The 21,690-nt window shown below is 39.6% G+C and overlaps 1 protein-coding gene across 1 annotated transcript in view; it reads left to right on the top strand.

Annotated features, from left to right (window-relative positions):
* htr2cl1 (5-hydroxytryptamine (serotonin) receptor 2C, G protein-coupled-like 1) overlaps positions 1-21,690 on the top strand; it is a 122,382-nt gene that overhangs the window by 45,138 nt on the left and 55,554 nt on the right. Inside the window, exon 2 of the mRNA XM_034857142.1 lies at positions 5,418-5,549. The gene's annotated coding sequence lies outside the window, so the exon portion shown is untranslated. The remainder of the gene's footprint in view (positions 1-5,417; positions 5,550-21,690) is intronic.

A 21,690-nucleotide genomic window follows, 5' to 3' on the forward strand; every position in this document is an offset into this window, starting at 1 on the left:
GCAAGCTAAAAACCTTCAGATCCTACATACAGATCCTGTATTTAAGGAGGTATATTTATGAAGGAATATTCCTTTAGTATTGTTATACTATTCAGTGCTTGTGTACGGTGTAACCTTTATAAAAATCTTTGAAGCCAAGCCTGGCTAATTATGTATTATTAAATATGAAAAGTTTGTCTTTATTGACCCTGCATGCACAGCAAAATCATTGATCTTGTTATTTTCTTGAAGCAAAACTGATACACAGAATTCCGAGTCCCGAGATAATTGTAACAGTCGTTTGTTTTCATTTAAAAATGATAATCTGGACCTGAGCTAGTTTATTCTCTTTATCTCCCGTATACTGTGCAAATGTCACACACAGAACCTTATTTAGACTGGGCTGAGTAAGATATACAGTGATGGACTGTTTTCAGAACAGCTCAGACATGAGCAGGTCGCCAAAAGTTTTAAACCCTATGAATGTATTACTCTTATTGGCACAAGAAGTGGCAGGTTGTTAGCTGAGAGGCCGTGCTGAGTCACAAATGATGCTCCTTCTATAGATTACCTTAAGTGCTTCATATTTATGTGGCTGTAAAACTGGAGTGGTTTTGCTTAAGTCACCCTTTTCCTTTAAGCTTTTTAAAGTTTAAATCATGACTTAGCATTTCAGTGATTGCTGAATTGGATTTTGGCACTCAGTGGAATTGATTTGTTGAGGTTTATTTTGATGGAATGACTTCACTACACCATCTGATCTTGTCTAAGTTTAAATCGTGACTAAGCATTTTGAGGAAACAAATTAAAGCATATGAAGGAGATGTCCGGAAATTATTTGTTGTATTAAGCGTGATCTAATTTAGCTTCTACTGCCCTGATGTAATCATGAATGTTTTATATGCAACATTTTAGCCCCTCATCAGGAAATGCAGATCTTCTAGGTTAACTGTGATGTCAGTATGGATCAGCCTATTGGATTGATACTGAGAAACAGGACCATGGGATTTAACTGAGGTGTGCGTGTGTGCGTGCATGCCTGCATGCCTTCGTGTTGTGTAATGTATGCGCTTGATTTGAGTGTACGATTAGCAAACACCTATTGCTGTTTCATATGTGTGTTTAGTAAGGCGCGTGTGTGTGGGTCCCATCTGTTTTTCAGCCTCTCCATCTCCTGTAGGCTGTTTGGTCTTGGCTACAATCACACTTCCGTCCCATCTGAGGCTGCAGCATATCATTACAAAATTCACCAGACTGCATTTCGTTTCTTTCCTTTGCTCTATCTCACTCTTTTGTTTCAGTCTTTAGGTCTCATGTATTCCTCTTTCACTGTGTCCAATGTAGTGTTGCAGTCTGTGTCTTTTTTTTTTTCTTTCTTCCTCTTTCCTTCTAAAATACCTGTAAAACAGAACGATACCACCACAGCATCCAACGTTTTTCATATGATGCTTTGTCAGATGCACTCAAACTCAAATTGTCACTTCTGTTGCACATATTGTGAATGGCTGTAACACTTGCAAGTCGTTCTTTACTGCATGACTGTTGATTTAATTGCCACTGCTGTCAGAGAGGGGTTCCCCAGAGATGTAATAGTGCAAAAACATTTCATTGTGATGCCTGAATGGTGTATTTTCTCGCATCTGTTCTGTCACAAAGTTCTGTAACTTTTGAAGTTTTAGACTTTTAGCCCTGATAGCAGCATGGCTCAATGGATGGTAATGTCAGTCTGTTGTTGGCCGCAACTTTGGTCCAAAGTGAAATATCTCAACAACTATTGGATGGATCGTCATGGATTTTGTTCACATAGTTCACATAGGATGAATCCTACTGACTCTGTTGATCCACTGAATTTGCCTCTAGTGCCGCGGATAAAATGTGTGATTTTGAGTGAAATTACTCAATGATTGGATAGATTGGAGTAACGTGATCGGCTCAACAGAGATGATGGCTTAAGGCATAGCTCCTGACCTGTCCTTGCCAAATTGTTGTGTTATATGATTCCAACTCCGATAATCTATCAATTTGTGCTCTATAGAGCCATTTAAAGCAGAATGGCAAACAAGAACAAAACCCAACCCAGCGATACAAATGCCATTGAAGAGGCATTACAGGTGTAACAGAAAAGCTACCTCAAATCATGTTTTTCTCAGATTGAACAGGTGGGGATTGACAATGAGAAGCTAACTGCTATCTATGCCCAGCCCACATTGTCAATGTAGCAGAAGACGGTAAGACATCAATGTCCCTCCTCTCTCTTGACGCAATGAAAGCCTTTGCAGCGTTGAGTGGTCATTTCTATGGTCAGTCTTAGAGCTGATGGACTTTGATAACACTTTCATTGGTATGATTAAAGTTATGCATTCTAACCATTTAACCATTTAAATGATCCTTTTTTGCAATTCAATCACCCCTGCTAACATCCCCATTGTTAAGCAGTATAAATAGGTAGTCATTTGCACAGGTACAAGCACAGATGCACGTCAGTCAGTCTTCCTTCACGGCAATGTAAAGACACTGCTTTACAAGGACTACACCCATCACCACATGAATGCAACACAATGCTAGAATTGAAATGCATGAAATGAATCTGCTCCCATCTGCATTAACACACAGTTATAAGATAACCTTGAGAGGGAAGCAATAAGCTTTCCACAATGTATGTATTTGCAAGTTGATTTCATATTAAAATAAAAGACAACCAGCAGCATCTGTGCAAAAGTATACAAAACTGACAAATGTAATAATTAAAAATAATAATTAAATATGCAAAAACAGCAGTATGCTCTTTTTAATTTGTCTTAAGCCATATGCAGCTCTAACATTTTTATCTATTGAGTTATCCATAATCTATCTATTGCAACCTCAACCCTAATTCAGTTACCTATAATTAAATAATGGGATGTATTAGATAAATGTTTTAATTTTCAGGGCACTGAGGCTACAGGCCAAAGGTTTACTCCACCTCAGCAAGCATTTCATTTTGACTTCAGACAGATTGATCTTCATAATTTTTGAAAAACAAAATTATATCAAGTTAGATCATTTGCAGATTGAAGTTTTTCTACCCTTAGAGCTGTTACATCAAGGCTAAGTGTTGCTTTTTGAGATCTTATGTAACAACTCTGAAGGCGTTGAAGCTGTTTAAAGATGGAGGGAAAGTCAGTGCACAGCACACAGTGTTTATTGTTTATCTTTGTTTCAACTGAGCTTTTAGATTGGTCCGCGGCGCGCTGCATTCCCAAAAAGCACAGCCTTGCCAGTTTTGTCTGTGACAAGGGATCTAATTAGCAAATTAGCTAACTTTATTGTTCTTTTTTCCAGATGCATTTGGAGTCAACTTTTCCAGGGAGTGTTGCTGTGTGAATGTTAAGCAGGGTGAATATTTCAACAGGCCTACAAAGGTTGAAAAGTTTATCTGGAAATCATTCTGAGAACTTCTTTCTTCTTTCACAATATTTGAGAGTGGCACAGCAAATATATTTGATGCCTGCTCTCCGCTGCTGTGGCTTTGTACTCCTTGCTGTGGCTGCTTGTGATTGTGGCGTCTTGAGGTAATAGTGCAGGTCCAACGAGGCCGCCCTGGGGGTGTTTCAGCTGGACTTAGTTTCAGTTGCCTTCAACAATTAAACTGAAAAAAGAGAGAACAAAGGGTGCGGGTGAGGGAATCAGTAGTTGTTTTTCTCAATAGGGTATAGACTTTTCCAGCTGTATGGGACACACAAACTCCAAAATGGGCCCAATTCAGCTTTGACAAGGATGTTTTTTTCTCTGGTATTAAATTACTTGTTAAGACAGGCATGCGCACAATGACGTGAGTGTGTTTGTTTGTGTGCGTGAGAAAGATTTATGAAGGTATTTTACTATATCATTTAAAGGTTCAAACCAAAGGTCACTCTCTGGTCTCCAACTGGTCCAGAAAGCAGCAGCTATGCTTCTCACTGGTTTTAACAAACAATATCACATCACCCCAATCCTGGCATCACCCCCAATTCTCCATTGTCTCCTTGTTCGTTTTAGAATTGATTTTAAGATTTTACTGATCACTTTTAAAGCTCCTAGCTACAGAGTCCCCGCATGAGCCAGTTTGCAGTCTTAGATCCTCGGGCAGGGCCCTTTTAGTTGCTCCAAAGAGATAAGGCTGGCAGGATTGGTGGACCCTTTTTAAATCACTTCTCCAAACTCATTTTTATAGACTTGTTTTCATGAGATGTCTCTTTTACTCACTTTTTTTATTCGCTTTTTATTGTCTTATTTTATTGTTGTCAACTGTTAACTGACCGACAGTGTATCCATTCTGTTTGTTGTATCTGAGAAAGGTGTGTGTGTGTGTGTGTGTGTGTATATATATATCTATATATCTTATATACCTATATATATATATATATATATATATATATATATATATATATATATATATATATATATATATATATATATATATATATATATATATATATATATATATATATATATATATATATATATATATAGATATATATCTCTGTACGTGCTTATTTTGTATTCTCATTACCTTGTTGTTGGCCTATTATAAGTGGCACAATGTTACAAAACAACAAAATCTACAAAATAAACATTTGTCTTCCTGTCATGATGAATTCTAGTATCTTTGGTGAGCATACTGATGTTAGCATCTAGCTCAACGCACCTCCGTTCCCATGTCCACGCCTCACAGAGCTGCATGAGACTGGCTGGTGACTCTTCTTCCCCTTTTAGATCGCTAACGTCCCGTCAGCATCCCGCTTGTTCAACTACAGCGGTCGGTCACGCAACACTGAGGCGACTGACCAAACCAAACCACGCAAACCGTCAACATTTGCTGCAAAGTCTTTTAACAGATGTGATGAATAAATGTATCCTTAATATTTAGATCTGTGTTCTTGAACATCACAGTGTCAAACCTTGCTTGAAATGAACTGCCGACCAGACTAACAATGACCGTGTACAAATAGACGTTTGTGAGGCGACATGTTTTTAATGGAGTGTTTTGTCTCAGACTTTTCCATTTCTTACTTTGAGTATCAGGTGATTGGCCGTAAGTGGAGTGTAAAATAACACGCACATTCAAAAAAAAAAAACACTTAAGTCAGGGATAATGAAGTAACAATAAAACCAGCACTTTGACAAAACCTAATGAAGTGAGGTGGTGGATTAACTCGATGTTTGTGTTTGGATGGCTGCAAATGGATTATTCTGAATAGAAGGAAAATGAGGTGTAAATGTAGGGGGGGGTGGCAGTGTATACTAATGAAAAAAGTACAACACCAAGCCTGATTTATGTAAACCTAACCGCCTGTACCATTTTTCATCTTTCTAGGATTAAGTGTGATAACAACACTGGACAGTAAATATTAGCTCATGCCACGACACCTCTGGAAACCTACTCTGTCAAACTCAAGAGCTTTTTCTTTCTGTTTCAGACAAGAAGCACACATCAGAAGTTGAGCGCCTCAAGACTTAAGAAGAACACTTATGTGAATGTAACAAAGCACTGAGGCAGCTCAACAAAGCGGTCTTACTGTACATGAAGATCAAATACGCCGTCGGCAGTGGTGAGTACACACAGCTTCCCCCATTTGAGATAAAATTATGTTCAGTTGTTTTGCCAGTATGTACAATAGTGAAACGTAGACACAAACTCCTACTCTCAGATGAGTACACACAGTCCTGTGTCATACAGTAACCCTGCTCCTGAGAGCTCAGAGATGCTGTTGCCATGTTTAGTGCTACAATCAGACAATGACCATGAGCATTCAGGGTTGTGACAGCAAGTGTCCCCGAGCACCAAATGCCCCCCTTCTCTTACACACACACTCAGATAGTGTACATACATGGTTAAGCTCCTCCAGCGGATGCTTGATTCCGTCTCTTCTTAATTTAATTAAGTCTAATCTAATTTAGTGTAGTAAATGGAATCCTATGTTGCCGGTTAGCATGTTATTAAAAGTGAGCTAACAAAAAACAACAACAACCGAATTTCTTATTGTCGCCTGCGTATTCATGTATGATTTCCTAGGCAGATGTTGATTTGGGACTATTGGGTGTAAGCACTTCCAAAGCTCTGCTACATGGGCGCAGAGATCACCCAAATCTGCAGAGGAAATTGTCTAGTCTTAATCTGCACACCTATTTGTACTCGTTGTGAATACGCAGGCCACAATAAGTAATTAGGTTGTTGTTGTTTTTGTTGGCTTACTTTTACTCACAACATGCTAACTGGTAACATAGGATTCTATTCACTACGCTAAGCTCACTAGCGGCGGAGGTGCCGGTGTTGCACAGGACTAAAACAATGCATGCACTGAGACAAAAAATGCGTTTGCCCACCTATCAACAGCTAGGGGAGACCATCATAAGCCTTACTTCAACGCCAACAAACGGTGGCATGTTCCTTTAGGTTTGTCCTGAATCCTTGATAAAGGATTTTCTTGAGGTGGAGTGTAAGTGTTCAGGGTTTAACATGGTATTCTGGGAATTATCTCTTTCCAGTCCTCTCCACCTCTTTCTACCTCTTGCTCTCTAGCTCTCATGTGATGATGTGACATGATGTACTGGGTCCATCTGGCTGTTATGACTATGATTCAAAATACAAACACACACACACACACACACACACACACACACACACACACACACACACTGTCTCAGGGAGGAGGAGAGAAAGGTCATGTATCTCATGTTAATTAGTCTCTGTAGCCCTCCGGTCTAGAGGAGCATGCCGTTCCTTGCTTCTTGTCTTCTTCTATCGCTCTCTCCCTGCATCGTTCTTTCCCTCTACAGTCAGCCACTAGAGCATGAAGGTCGGATAACCTCTCTCAACATTTCGTTGTGTTTATGTCCTGCTTTCTCAGTTTCCTACCCGTGCATACACACAGACACACACACCTAGGGTAAATTCACTATACCTTCAATCCTAAAGCCAGAATCAATTTGCTGTGTCGGTGCAGTGGAACTAGTAAGTTTAATTACTTTTTTACTGTAGCTGACGTGGCAAAATGTGTGTGTTTAGGTGTGTTTGGCTCAAGGGATCAGCCATAATGAAGTATGAATCTATCTGATTAAAAAAAATCTGATCTACCCCAAAGGACAGACACACTACTTTACACAGATTAGTCTCTGTATGGGTGGGTTTTTTGAATCTTCTCTCTTCTCTTTGAGCTACTTATTTCCTTTTAGATTGTTTTGATATCTATTCACACGTGTGGATTTCAGAGGGAAGCGGAACTTGAATACAACTTTTTTTTTAACATACTGCTGGTTTATTTCATATTAATTTTCTATAGCTCAGAGCATTGTCTCTGATTTAGTCTACATTGACGACGTTTCATTTCCAGATGTCCGTCATGTTCCGCTTCCTTTGTTTTGGAATTCTAAACTCCAGTACACTTATGAGGACTCTGGTCTGCTCCTCAGATCTCTGCAGGGTAAATCCAGACAGCTAGCTAGACTATCTTTCCTATCTGAGTTTTCTGTTACACAAATAAAACAACCTTTGAATCTACAAATATTCCACCAAAAATATTTCCTTCCAGAGGCAGTTTTGCAGAGGCACTGTGGCTCCGTTCGGCGCTCAGCGCTCCCAAGACAATTGCGATTGGTTTAAAGAAATGCCAATAAACCTGAGCATGTTTTTCTTCCATCTGGAATTCTGTGAGTCATATGGGCTGAAATATGTGCCAACAGAAACTGAATTTAAATAATTTTATTTGGTTTTGAATTGCTTAACTTGCATAGAAAAACTAAATTTGAATCGAATAATTTGAAATTTTATTGTTTAATTTGAATCCTTGCATTGAAAAACTGAATCTGAAAGGTATAGTTTCTTTATAGAATTTATATATTATAAATATAGAATTTATTTTTTGGAACTGAAATCCAATAAAATATGATCATCAATGAAAAATCAACTCTGAATTTTCTCCATGTCTCTTTCTCTCTCTCTCTTTGTCTCTGTCTGTCTTTTCTGTCTTCTCTCACCCCCAACCGGTCGAGGCAGATGACCGCCCACCCTGAGCCATGGTTATGCCCGAGGTTTCTGCCTCTTAAAAGGAAGTTTTTCCTTTTCTCTGTGGCCTAGTGCTTGCTCTTGGTCGGAATGGTTGGGTTTCTGTAAACAACATCACAGAGAAAAAGCACTCTGAGATAACTGTTGTTGGGATTTGGCACTACGTAAATAAAATTGAATTCATTTGAATTCTGTATATATCTTCACATTCAGTTCTCACAATCAGATCAATTGTTCAAAAAGATAATAGGCAGTGTTTCTCAAAAGTCAAGGATCCTGTAAGCATGTAAGCAATAGTCTTTATCTATTATTTAACCCTTTTTAATATTATGTTTGTAGTTGTCATAACACACAATTGCATTAATTAATCTTAATTACATTAAGCTTACAGTAGCAGTTTAATTGTAGCTTGTAGTTTACTGCATACATGTACCATTAGCTCATTGTTCAGTAGCTTCTAGCTTTTAAACAAATGCGGTGCAAAATATGATCAGCAACTACAACAAGGTAAACACTACTAGCTAATGAGCTACTACATGATATGCAGTAAATTGCATGTGAGAAAGGTTAAAAAGTATTGTAGACACACAAGCTTCAACCAACATATGAAAAGTCCTAACAACACCATTGATAAACACCCACTAACTAAGTAAAGAGAAGGTGTTGGTGTGTTAAATGGTCGACAGTTGTCAGTTAAGACCCTGATGAAGAAACTACACATATACGCATGTAGCCAGACCCTCCTTTGCAGCGCTATGGAGGAAGGTCTGGAAAAGAAAAATCATCTCTGATTTACCTCCACTTAGAACCAGATTACTTACTGTATTTCTTTGCAGAAAACTAATATGTATAGGAAATTAATGGACTTTTAAAATAAAGTGAAGGTCTGAATGCCTTTTCAAAGCTTTCCACATGCTGCTAGGAATAACATTTTAATTGAGTAATACTGACTCCTTTATCTTTATCGGGCCTATAATTAATAACAATCTTACATTAAAAATAATGCCAGAATCAGCTGAACAAAATTGATATGTTTTTAATTGTACAACTAAAAAAGAAATTACCCAAGGGTTTTCAGAGGAAATTACCAACGAGTGTCGTCAATGGTCACATGATGAACAATCCTTCCCAAAGTTCCATTCAAGGACGTTCTATATTAATGTAATGAATTCCTGTGCGGCTCAGAGAGATTACAATGTAGGACAGAAAGGACTCCCTTGGGACCACAATCGACGTAAATGACAATTACTATACAATATTGAAAAATAGGTTCATGGAAATTCCAGTGGAATTCCAAGTGTATAGTACAGTGTCAAAATCATAGTTAAGTATAAAAGATGTTAAGTATGAAATCATATGTTAAGTATAAAATATATGTTTCTGTTCTGCTGTCAGGGTTATTGTTCCCCAATCATTCCACAGAGAAATGAATAGTCCCATCACATCATGGGACTATTTTACCACTAACCCTCAGAGGTCTCTTTTTGGAGGGCCGCTTCGAACCGAAAGCAGCTGCAAAATGAGGGGAAAGATTAAGAAGGAGACTTGGGACAGATTACTTTTTTCTCTCATATTGTCCTCTTTCTCCTCCTTTCTCAGTACGTTGACATAAACACTGTTCTTTTTCTTTTCCTCAATACATCTTTGAAGTGGATAGTGGAAATCTCCTGGGCTTCAGCAGAGTGGTTGTGACATCTGAAGATGCAGGGAGTGCAGGACTTACTTCACAGCAGCCGTCTTTATGTTTAGAGTATGTTAGGTTGATCCAATTTAAAGTGACTTCATGGGGGTGTTGTTTTACTTAGCAGTAAACATGTGGTATTATGTCAGACTATCAAAGCATCAGTCCACACTGTATGTTACCTTACTGTTGCCAGGTAATGAAGACCTTTTTTTTTTGTGAGCAAAGGCTTGAATTATAAGTCAAATATGAATGACATCATATTAATCCTCTCAGTACAGTACTTGTATTTGAACTATTTCTTTATATACAGTATTAGCCTGTTTTGCCTATACAGTGCCAAAGAATTTTAATCAGTTAACACATTACTCCTCTTCACTCACTCAGCTTAATTATGGTTTACTGCACTTGAAATAGTTATTTTTTTAATAAATTGCCTACTCCTTTTTAGAGCAGCATGTTATGCAGAGGTTCTTAATGAGTGGGCCATGACTTGGCCGATGAATGCTAGCTTCTTAAGATCGCAAATATCTTTTTAATGTGATTGTGGAGCCAGATAGCAGACTTTGCTTCAAAACTAGAATTATCTATAGAGGTATAATTTCTCCACCAGTTAACATACATTATCTGAGTAACAAGGCCCGTGACATTACTGCATTTCATTGCCTTTTAATGTTATGCAATCGCCCTCTTTCATGAAAAGCTCTCTTTTTAGACAATGTGACACAATGAAATAGTCTATTTAGGTATCTCCTTTGTCTCTCACTCAATTTGTTCACACTGCTATTATGTCATTTATAATGTTGCTGTATTTGTCAGGATCCTGCTGAGTCTGACTGCCTTAGTGTCACACTGGTAGCCATTTTGTACATTGTGTTGCTGTTTCCCATGTGCTGTGTGGTTACCTGTCTGTCATTTTTCTTTGTCTCCGCCCATCACCTTATATGTTCTACACTTCCTGTCTTGTTAGTTTCCCTCTGTTTCTGCTCGCACTTGTTCCCAATTATTGTCTTGTTAGTTTTCCTCCGTTTCTGCTCTTACCTGTTCCCAATTATGGTCTTGTCCAGTCCCCTGTCTTCCTGTTAATTGGTCTGCGTATTTCTACACCTGCTGTTCCTTTGTCCTTTGTCGGTTTGTTTCTTTATTTGTCCTGTGAGAGTCATTTTTGTTGTAGTTGTACGTATGTAAGTTGTAGAGTCAGAGTAAAAGCATGTTTGTCTGAACTTCTGTCTGGATGAGTCTTGCATTTAGGTCCTCCTGCTGAATCTTGACACTTTTCATTCTGACAGATGTAGTTTTTTGCAGAAATGGGTCCCACCTAATACCAAACATAGTCAAGCGCACTCTTGTGTGATGAATTTCCAATTAAAATCAAAAGCATGTGGAGGTTGATTAGAGGCCACTGTTACATGCTTGATTAAAGAGGACAATGTACATATGGCTCAGTCAGGCTCAAGTGATTAGTTAGTTTTATATTTGAATTTTTGCACAATATACATCTAGTCAGGATCCAGCTATACAGCCATAGAGCTTTATGGTTACAAACAACAACAACAATTTTTGTTGATTCAAGAGATCTATTAAAGCTGTACATGGTTCTGAAACACTCATTTCATCTGTATCTCTGTGCTAATATATGTAGCACAACAGGTCTGTCACCATATATATATATATATATATATATATATATATATATATATATATATATATATATATATATATATATATATATATATATATATATACAGGGCCTGGACAGTTTTCTCTCTATATTTGCCAACGCACAATTACCAATGGAAAGAAGAGTAAGGGGTGTAATATTGATAAAATAAAACACAAATCTAGCTTTGGATCTCATGTCACATTAGGTCTCAAACTTGGCAGTAAAGGTATTTCCGCTCAGTTTGAATGGGGTTTGTGGGTTTAGGCTGCCGCGGGGGCTCTCAAAGAACCGCAGCGGGCCTAAGACAAAAAGTTGTGACCAAATCATCTTTTAGAAAAACACAACCCCACTTTATGCTGTGGGGCCAATCATGTAACCAGCAATCAGTGTTGTCAGGGTAGATTGAAGAGCTGAAAATACAGTAAACGGGAAACATCACTGGCTCTATTGCTGCCACAAGAAAGGGTTAAAACACTAGGAAGATACAAAACAAGACACATGCACTGAACTGCCTGGGAGTTTGTGTAATAGCTGAAAGTTTCCTGCAACAACAAAGCACTCGCTGTGTCTCGCTTGTCTCTTTTCTTTCTCTGTCTCTCGCCTCTGAAATAATGCTGCCTTCAAGTGCGGTTGGAAACGTCAAAATCTATAAACGATCTGACGGAAAACAGTCATTGTAAAATATAAAGTCTACTTATACTTGGTTGGGGGCTTTAAGAACACAACAGGACAGCAAATCACCAGATCACTTCTCTTGCTGTGAATGCCCGCTAACTGCCGGGTTATTGGTCTAAATACTTGACTTGGCCAGATAAGGGTCTCAGTTTTAGCTTTTTTCATTTGTCGCTTGATATTACGCTCTCCATGGTGCTGACATACTTATTGTGGCAGATGTATTTCTCTGCAGAAGTATGCCGTTGTCTGTGGTGCCCACAAAACTGGAAGTTTCCTAAAGTTTGAGGTCGGGTCCAGACCGTTTGTACGCGTACAGTGCTGAGTTGGATGAGGAAAAGAAGAGTGTAGCCAAAACAATGACGGGCTAATTGTCATTAATGTTTGAAATTGTCACGTTGCCTCGTAAAGACGTTGGTGCGAGCTTGGGATTCAGTTTTAAGTTTTCGCTTCAAGTCAATGATAGATTTTGCTATGACACTGTCCATGGTGCTGATATACCCATGAACAAGGGTAATTCTATGCTATGGCATTTTTATTTAATGAATGTTGGTATTTAAAGCAAATGGCAATTGTTTCAATATTTTCCTAAATTTCCAACCTTGTTGTTACACAACCATACTTTTTCTCTGGTTTGAATTTGTAAGTAAAGATGGCTTTGCAGTAAATATTTGCCACAATTCTAAGAACAACTATCCATTTCATTTGTCATGACTGCACTGAAACTGCACTCATTCCCATTCATTTTGGTGAGGAGAACATGACATTAGCTTACTCATTTGTGACAGGGCTGCACACACAGTTTGAAGGATTTTGAAACATTTCTTCTGCTAATGAAGTGGGCAATCAAATACTCATTAGCAGCTCCCATGGCCACAACAATCACTCCTTGCAGGCTTCTGATTGCCAAATATGAAGGTAATCCGTAGATATGGACATTTTGACTTTGGGACGCACGGTTTACAACCAGTCACCATGCCCCCACTGGGTGCATAAACTAAAACTAGCTCTGCCCACATCCTCAATGTCTGAGCTCTATTTTTAGACAGAGGGCAGACATGACGTGTCACCACACGTCATGTTATTCTTGGTCAAAAAAGCCCATCATTCAGTCTGAAAATGCTCTCTTCTCATTGTAACATTTTGGAGTACAAGGTCACAAGTGTGTGCTTATTCAACTATCTGATTATAAAAGGGAAAACTAGAAGCACTCTCCACGCTGATTATAAAATCAGTCTATTTGCCCTTGAGCAAAGCACCCTAACTTCCTATAATAAATTGTACTGTAGCCGCATGAATGATAATCACAGGTTGTGAAGTAAAAAACTGCTGACAGAACATGATTGTACTATTAAAGACAACCCACAATACTCACACCTTCATCCTAATATCTAGTAAACACAAAATAATAGCTGTCTGCATAACATGCACGCGCACATATATACACACACGTACACAAGTAATTGCTCGCCTCCAGACTGTCGATCAAACGCCGTCTGGCTCTATAATGACATGCTAATAAGACACTAACGACAGAGAAAAAGGCTAACAAGCTTTGCAATTAAAATGACCAAAAATTCCTCTCCTCCTCTTCACTCCTGCCTCTCTTCCGCTCCTCCCAAGGGGGGTCTGGGTGTTTTGTCAGTCTTACTTGGCTTAAGTAGTTTTTTAATGGAGGCAGGCACATCAAGAAAGTGTCAGTTAGAAAGTGTGTTGAGTGTGTCCTTTTCTTTTTGTTTAATCTCCAATAATGTTCCTGTTTAAGTTTGGAGGGTGTGGGCGTCCTACACACACACACGTTTGTACACTCACACACACAAGGCTGCACACCGTCATCCTACACTTTCCTCTTTCTTTTCAGTCTTTTTTTGTGATAATGTGAAAGGACATGGTCTGAAAAATCCAAATCAAGCAGAGTGGGAGCAATAGAGGACAAGAGGACAGATGGAAGAAATGGTCCCGTTCAACTGTGATGAAGGCGTTTAGCATCTCCCCAACATTTGCATACATTTACAAAAATCGTCTTCACCGCCGACTGTAGAATCAATCGAAACAGCCATCTTCCAGCATTAAATATGAACGTGAAGCCCTCGGGATGTGTCTCAGTGACTATTTTTTCCCTTCACTGGCTTTGAAGTTGCCAAGGCCATTCGACTATGATGGCAGCACAAGCGTGAAGAGACGTGTGTGCTGCCTGCTGTGTGTTTGTGTGTGCTGCTCTGCTTTTTTTGAAAGCTGCAATGTCTGTATAAGGCAACAGCTCCTTCCTCCACTTTCTCACTGTGTGTTTGTGTCTTTCAAAAGGAGACACAATGCCTTGTAGAGTCATGGTAGCTCCCTCCCACCACCGGCCGGCGCGTTCTTCACTGGCAGCTGTGCTCCCTTTATCGTCTCATCTTTAAAAGACTAAAACTAAAATCTTACAGCTCTTAATCTGTGTTGCTGACAAAGTTGTAAGGAAGCAGAAGCATATTAAGAATCACATTCATGAGCGCTCTATTCTTTTAAGCTTCCACAACTATATCCTCAAAATTGTATTTGCCCAAAGTTCTTGAATCAAGTCCAAGGTTAAGAAAACCTCTAGCGGAGATTAGATAATTAGATGCGATAAATATTTCCTTCCATTAAAAGGGGTTGCACCTTTTGAAGCAAAAAGGAGTCATAGTCCTGATGTACACAAACGTTCTAGGTTTTACACAGTAATTTATATCCTTAAGTTTGAATTGGAACAGAAATATTGTCCTACAGTACTGTGACAGGTTTTCTCTTTTTATTCTTTCATTTTGCCTTCATTTTAACAGGACTAGTCCCATTGGGATTCATAATCTCTTTTACAATGGAGTCCTGGCCAAGACAGCTGTAAAACAAGTTCCAACATGAAAATGAACAAAAGACGGAGCGTAGATTACGCTACATTACAATCTGTAACAGGACATGTGCGTTCCTTAGTCAGAAAGTCCTTAATCTTGTTTTTTAAAATCTTCCTTGCTAATAAAAGTATCTAGTTCAAGGTGATTATGTAGCTCTCACCAAGATGACGGAGCAAAAACCCAAACACAGTACGAGTTGGAGGAATGAGGTGCATAATTTGTCTGTGTGACCGAAGGTTGCAGCCACTGGCTCATGGATTAAGGCGTCAGTAGAGAACATAAATAAGAAGGCAGTTTGTGCACCAAGGCCTTATCAAGAAAGATACATCAATGCTTCCTTCGACGGTTGTATAAAGAAGACAAACCAACTAACTCATCCAAACTACTATGATGTGTGCGAAACTCGAATCAGAGCATGGGGCTGAAAAGTCACCAGTAAATGCAGTGGTTTACCTTGCACTTTTTTTTTCTTTTCAGCCACAGCTCTTTTTTTAGGAGCAGCATTAGACAACAATGTCACAAAGTTCTTTATCTTTGCTTCCCTCCGTATCCGCCTCCACTCCTCCTCTCATCATCAGCATCTCCTCCCCTCTCCTCCCTGATGTGACTCGTGATAGGACCCTACGCAATGAAACTTCACACGTCACTGGAGCCATCCAGTGCCACCTACACAGGCATGTAGTGTGTGTGTGTGTGTGTGTGTGTGTGTGAGAAAGAGTATTAAGGAGGTGGATTGAAGGTGAAGGCTCCAGTGTTGTTATGCGCATCACTACAGTACCAAGGTGCAATTCTCTTTTAATGTCACCTTTAGATAAAATGCTGCCCTTTAGATAAAAGGAGAGATAGCGGAGGAGAAAGATTGGGGTTCAAGCTAAACTTTATTAACCAATGAGGTTAACAGTCGGCTTCTGACATGCATGTGAAGTTATATCAAGCAAAGGGTAAGAGAGGAGAAGTGGAAAGAGGAATGAAATTGGGAATTGGTTTTCAGCGCACTTATTATAAATGTCGTAACAGATACTTTAGGGCGGGGTGTAATTTCTGCATCACTCACGCTTTCGGATCTGTGTTTCCTGAATATTAGCACAGGGAAAACTGCAGCGTTGCTTCTCTTGATCTGTGGCCGGTTTAGCACAGTTGGGAGACCAGGTGTGCATATATACGGTGTACTCCTCGACGCAGCGGCCGTGGGTTCAACTCCAACCCGTGGCCCTTTGCTGCTGATGTCATTCCCACTTCTCTCTCTCTCCCCTTTCATGTCTTCATCTGAAAATAAATGCCATTAAATGCCCCACAAAAATAAAAAAAAGATCTGATTTGATGGTTACAACCTTGACATATCCATTATCAATCTCTTATAGAAAGCTAACAGCTTCCCGTAGCAGTGAAGAAAGCCTTTGGAACAACAGCATCAACAGAGGACAATGCAGGTCCTTCAAGTGAATACGCCTCCAGGCATTGTTCATTGTTTTATACTAAACACATGTGAAGTTTGAATGAGTTCCAGCGATTCTCCATTTGAAGTTTATTGTGAAGGGAAGGCTTGTGTTTGGCCAGGTTTGTTGGAGCTGTTTTAAGGTGGATTTCTTCACTTCAGTAGGACTATTCCCATACTGTGGTTAAATAAATCAGAATCAGATTTATTGGCCAAGTATACTTACATACTCAAGGAATTTGAGTACCATAAAATCGAGACAACAACATAACTATAGGCCCATAGCAACATAATATACAAAATACTAATAAGTAAATATGGTAAATTCTTCAAGCTTGTGCTTTTAGCCATGAAGTCCCCTTGATAATTATTCAAATTAAATGAAATAAATAGAGATGAAAGTGGATGGGTGAAAAATTCACAGCCACTCTGACAATAACTCCTTTAACCCTAACATTTCTCATTTACATGTAAAAATGTTGACTTCCTCTTACCTCAATCTCACTTTTGTGGGAGATTTTAAACTAAAATTTAGTCTGAATAATAGGCTTGTGCCCCTTGGCGATGGGATTGTATATCGACAACTGAAGTGATAATGTTTTTTTTTCCTATGCCAATATTAAGGCGATTTTAACCAACCTACTGTCAGACCTAAAATATTATGAAATAATATCTAGAATCTGCATCCTACTGTGCATTTAGAAATATTTCGGTTAAAGCGGCATGTCTGCTCTCTGAGCCCTGTTAATCAGCACGAGTGAATTTTAAATCCTTAACGAAAGATTATCTTGCGATGGGATCACACCAGCCACAACGTCAAAATGGTCCAGGGGCCAATGGCCCATTCCCAACTTCCTACCCCCCATACTTGCGCCCTTGCTCGGACCACACCCATCTTGGCGCTCGTTACTCATTTTCATCTTAACTACACACCTGTAAAGATCCATAACTGTATTTTGCACTGTTGTGACGGTATCAGGCTGACATAATCTGGCTGCAGCTATAAAAACACCTGGCAAAATACTCAAACACTCCGCGGTACACTCTGTGGTAGTTCTGGCTACAGTAGGTGTGTCCGGGGCCACATTTTGACACAGTATCAGTGTCTCGGCTGGTAAAAATGTTCCTTCTCTTGTATGAGTCATCTTAATAGCCTGCTGATTTCAAGTAACCACGATTTGATGATATGAAAATAGGACTGGTTATCAACCCGACTGAACAATAGGGTAAATCTCTCTGTCCTTTAAGCTGCCTACACATGGTTAGCAGTAAAAACTGCCCTGCCCTGGCCGTTTGCCTGTTTGCTTATGGGGAATGCGGTGCCGCCCTACTGTAGGCAGAGCGTTACACTTGGCGTTGAACACCGTAATTGCTGCCAAGCGCTGCGCTCAAAGTGGAAATTATTTAATCTTTTCACCTCGTTGGCACTGACCTTGCAGGGCCCAACCAATTCTACAAACAATGAGGACTTACACGTACGCTGAGCGTCTCCTCTCTGCTCTGTGCCCTTACCTCGCGGTTTTACAACGGATCATATGTAGCGGCTTAAACTAAACCTGAGAAATGTAAATGTTGATGGGGAGAGACAGATGAGGGCAGATTAAGGGCAGAAAATGCACCTGCTGTGTGACAGGAGGAAGAGCCTCATTATTGCTAATGGAAGGCTCTGTAATAAACGTTTTTATCACTTAGTCGTCATGGTGTGACTCGTGCGTTTGATATAAACATTATGCTAGTCATGACCCCATCCATCTATTCTGTTCCCTCGTTCTTTTCCCTATGGAGGGGTCACCTCTAGCTTTTGTGTGGGTGAAACAGAAAGAGTGTGTGTGACCAATTGGTATAACTCATGTCTGACTCTGTGACACATTCTTGGCTGCAAACGCTTTGTGGATATTGGTTGATGGTCCCATTATAGAGTGGTTAATGTGTGTGTGTGTGTGTGTGTGAGAGAGAGAAAGAGAGAGGCAGCAATTTCTACTGTCCTTGTTTGCCAACCATACATCTCTTGCATTCTATAATAGCATTTGCAAGAATTTATCTCTGCAAGCTCTTTCACAAATGAGCCTGTGTGTGTATGTTTTTGTGTGTGTTGGTGTGCGTGTATGTGTCTGTGGGAGTATTTGTGTGTGAATCACTGATGCGTATCCTGTTTGATTTGGTCAACTCTGTTATGGTTTCATAGATAATTAAATTTTTTGCTGGGAAGTTTATTCAGTTATGAAAACAGATTTGAACAAAACGAGGCCTCTGGTCAGATATACTTCCTTTGTTTTCAGTTATTCAAAGTAGCACACATATTTTAGGGGGGACCAAAAATCAAAAAATGCATACATTAGTTCTTTCCTTATGGATACATTTAGTTTTTTCATTGCAGTACTGCATAGTTTTTTTTTTTGTCCTTTTAATGAATACAATAGTAAATCAACAGTACAGCGTGTGAGCGGATTGTGACAAAAGTGTCAAATGAATCACAATATATACAAATCAGTGGTTTTCCCAGAAGTCCCTTATTGAAACGCCCCAGGTGGGGGGGCATAAAGTATTCTTGGCATGTAACTTTGAGAATATTGGCTAATATGGCATGCAGTTAAAATAGCTGCTTCTAGTGGAGCATCATTACTGGGCCAATCTGGATGATACATCGCTAATGTGTTAAGAAAATAAATGGAAATTTGAACATTTGCAATTCCGTGACAGTTGTGCAAACCTTATCTCAGCTCAGGAATAAACTTTGAAACTCAACATAAAATATGTGGAGTATACTTAAATACAATCCACTAATATGGCAAAAAGCTGGCATAAAATAAACCCAGGTGAGCTTATTAACAGGTGGAGGGCTATGGGTAGTGGTCAGGTAAATGTTCCCAAACACTTACAGTATATGTTTCCATTTATTCCTCTGAACTGTAAATAACTATCAGAACAGAAACAATATGTGTTTAACTGAAGGAACTGGAGGTTGATGGGAAATGGTTCGGGTGGAGTGAGGGTTTAACTGTCTTATAGGCTATATACCTGTCCTTTAGGCTATATACCTGTCCTATAGGCTATATTAGCCCACAATCTGGACTGTGGTCATAACATCTACATCTTTCACCTTATAACTTATTCCCTGTTAGTCTTATTCAATCAGTCAGTTTATAGGCTATTATGTTTATATTTTATAGTCATATTTAATATTTAATCATGATCTACTACTCTGTACTCCACTATCACCATTGCTCACAGTCTACCATAGTCCATCCATCCATCCATCTTCATCCGCTTATCCGGTATCGGGTCGCGGGGGCAGCATCTCCAGTAGGGAACCCCAAACTTCCCTTTACCGAGCCACATCAACCAGCTCCAACTGGGGGATCCTGAGGCGTTCCCAGGCCAGGTTGGAGATATAATCTCTCCACCCAGTCCTGGGTCTTGCCCTAGGCCTCCTCCCAGCTGGACGTGCCTGGAACACCTCCCTAGGGAGGCGCCCAGGAGGCATCCTTACCAGATGGCCGAACCACCTCAACTGGCTCCTTTCAACGCGAAGGAGCAGCGGCTCTACTCCGAGCTCCTCTCGGATGACTGAGCTTCTCACCCTATCTCTAAGGGAGACACCAGCCCCCCTCCTGAGGAAACCCATTTCGGCCGCTTGTACCCTGGATCTCGTTCTTTCGGTCTACCATAGTATCTTACCTTATCATGGTCATTGCATTTCTGTGAGTGATTTTTATTCTTATGTTTGTGATGTTCTTATGGATGTGTGTATATGTGTTTGTTGTGTTCGTTTGGCTACTGAATGCCTAAAATTTCTTTTGGGGTGAATAAAGTATCTATCTATCTATCCATCCATCCATCCATCCATCTATCTATAGTTTGGTGAGCAAACAAAGTCTCGGTCAGAGGACGTCCAGTGATAGGGAGTGATTATTAAGAGCAGGGGGGAGGCAGGGTTTGATGCAACACCAAAGGTAATTAATTTCCTTATCCTTCAAGGTGATTTTGATTCATTGCATTCATGTTTGTGTGCTGCATGAAAGGATAACAAATAAATAACAATACAATTAGACAGTGGTCAACAGATTATATAATTGAACAAAGGAGATGTGTGCTTTGAAAGATAACCGCAAACTAACAATCTATCCGCATGGCTCATGGCACGTCTGGCAACAAAGGAATCCAGTCAGTAGTGCACAGGTTTAGAAAGGTGTCAAGGCATAAAAACCCAATTGAAAAGACAGAGTGACTCACTTTCATTTTTCATTTTCACGTGACGCAGATTCACCACATCCATTCCCCAATAAATTGAAAAAGCGAAAACGGAATGGAAAGGACATTTTCAGTGACATTTTTCAAAGAAACTGATCATCATAACTACTTTTGATTAAATGAGCCTGATTTAAGTATCGGAACATTGATATTATCATTTTAGCCATAATTGTCATGTTTTGTCCTTGTGTCAAGTTTCTGTGTTTTAGTTGGTTTCTGTTTGTTTACATGGACTTCCTTTTTTATTTTGTAATCCACTGTTTGGTTACATCCCTGGTCACTTGTTTTTCTGTTTTTGTCTACATTCCCACCTGTGTGATTAACCTCCCGCCCCTTATGTATCTCTCTTGTGTGTAATCATCATTACCTGTGTACCTTGTAAAATAACTCACCAGATTCCCTTTCCTGTGCCAGATTGTTGTTCCTTCTCACGTGGCTCCCTCTCTCTTCTAATGTTTGTTTCCAGTGTTTTCCTGATCTATTGCCTGTATTTTCGACCACATCTTCTGCTTGTTGGATTTTTACCTGGATTGTTTATTTATTAAAACATAAACTGACCTTTAACTCCGTGTTGAGTCGAGCATTTGAGTCCGATGTTGTACCCGTGGCAGTACAATCTGGCCAATCCAGCAGAGTTTATTTTGGATGAACTTTATGATCTTGTTTGTGACTTGGTAGAGCTAAAGGCCATGTGGAAGGAGCATTCATAAAATATATTTATGCAGGTAATTTTCTCCCAGTCTTTGTCTTTAATTACAACTCTAACCTTCATTTTGATCATATAACCTGTGACCAATCTGTGCAAGGACTATTGACAAGAATTTGAATTTTAAGGACTTTTTATCTAAGATTTGGATCTTTGCCTGCCTCATGATCTTGTTCCGCTTATTAATAATAGCCAGTAGTATAGTCAGTTTTTTTTGTTGGTCTCAGTCGACCTTTCCTGCTCCCCCTTCATTCCTCGACAACCCTCAAGACTTAAAAATAAAAGCAGTTGCGTAAAAGGGACCTTCACATCCACGACTGCAGTCCAGCCCACAGCAACCTCACTGTCAAGTTTTCTGACGACACCACTCTGGTTAAACTCTTCTCAAAGGGCGACAAGGCAGCCCACAG

The sequence above is a fragment of the Etheostoma cragini genome, chromosome 19, assembly GCF_013103735.1.
Source record: "Etheostoma cragini isolate CJK2018 chromosome 19, CSU_Ecrag_1.0, whole genome shotgun sequence".
NCBI classification, from domain to species: Eukaryota; Metazoa; Chordata; class Actinopteri; order Perciformes; family Percidae; genus Etheostoma; species Etheostoma cragini.